The sequence below is a fragment of the Mustela putorius genome, unplaced genomic scaffold (assembly GCF_011764305.1).
Source record: "Mustela putorius furo isolate JIRA1106 unplaced genomic scaffold, ASM1176430v1.1 tig00002160_pilon_pilon_pilon, whole genome shotgun sequence".
In the NCBI taxonomy this organism is placed as follows: Eukaryota; Metazoa; Chordata; class Mammalia; order Carnivora; family Mustelidae; genus Mustela; species Mustela putorius.
The window spans coordinates 50,930-52,242 of NW_025421958.1; the positions used below are offsets into that span (position 1 = coordinate 50,930).

Sequence of the window (1,313 nt, forward strand, 5' to 3'; positions counted from 1 at the left end):
CTCAGCAGAGAGCCTGCTCTTTCCTCTCCTTTTGCCTTCCTCTCTCTCTCTCTCCTTCTCTCTCTCGGTTAAATAAATAAATAAAATCTTTTAAAAAAATCAAAATAAAAAAACCTAAGCTAGGTGCTAGAACTATCAAATATTTAACAATCCACCAAGCTAACTGGTAATAAATAAGGTAATCAAAGAACTTTAGTAATTAAGAAGCAATTCCTCACAATCTACCACAATCAGCTATTAAAATCTGTCACTTCTTTACCAGGTTAGTGACAAATGACTTCATATATGGGATTATTTTTTAAGTAATATAAATTCCTATAAAGTAGTATAGTTTCATTTAAATACTGAAGATAAACTAGATGCTAGACAAAAATACTGACAAGTTGTCACCAAATCTATATTAGAAAAATAAGCATCTCTCAAAAAAAAAAGAAAAAGAGCTCTCATTAACCAATTCTTTAAAACGGTTTAAGAACTTTCTCTTTTTACTTGATTAATATTTTATTTCTCTTATAAACTGCTCTAGAGATCGCTTCTCGGCCTTTTGGCTAAGATCAAGTGTATAAACTGCTATAGAACACCACTCTTCCATTTTTCCTTTTAGTCATTCATTCAATAAACATTCATTAAACCTTTATAATATGCAAAGTAGCATGGTAAGCAATGAGAATTCAAAGATGGAAAAGAACCACCTATTTTTTCAATCTATGTTTCTCAATGTAATAAGAATATTCTTGTCCTTCAAATGGATATCATTTGTGACTATCCTTTGCAGAAAATAAAAGAGGCTTCTTATTTACCACTTCAATGTTACCTGAATTCAAAAGGATGAAAACCAGCTGCAGCTCACCTTTATCACAGCAGATCTCCAAAAGAAGCTATTCCTATCCCACAACTTATTTCCCACTTAACTAAATATTTCTAGATCTAGATCAAGCAATTTGCATAGTCCAAGCAATATATTTATACTAGTACCTTTAAGCTTACATTTAAATATTTTCTAAAATGTTTCCTGTTGTTCATTTGCCTTCCTGTCTACAACTTAAGCTTTCATGATATAGATACTAAATATGTGTTTCCTTTCAAAGCCCTGGCAACAATGCTGAGTGTATAGGAGCTTCTCAATGAACACTTACAGAGAAGGGATAAATACCTAATACCAAAATACATACAGAAGAGTTCAAACCAAGTATGTCTACTATAGGGTTTAATCAGAGCATGAAATATACTGAAGGATTTTACCACTTTGATGATTTATTGTGTTTTCTATTAAATCATATATCCTCCATCAGTAAAAATGTCTACTTAACTGG

The 1,313-nt window shown here is 31.3% G+C and overlaps 1 non-coding gene across 1 annotated transcript; it reads left to right on the top strand.

Annotated features, from left to right (window-relative positions):
• Nucleotides 1-528: 528 nt before the first annotated feature.
• LOC123394277 lies at nucleotides 529-717 on the top strand. The gene has a single exon (XR_006608999.1). It is a non-coding gene; the product is annotated as a U2 spliceosomal RNA (small nuclear RNA).
• The last annotated feature ends 596 nt before the right edge of the window (nucleotides 718-1,313 follow it).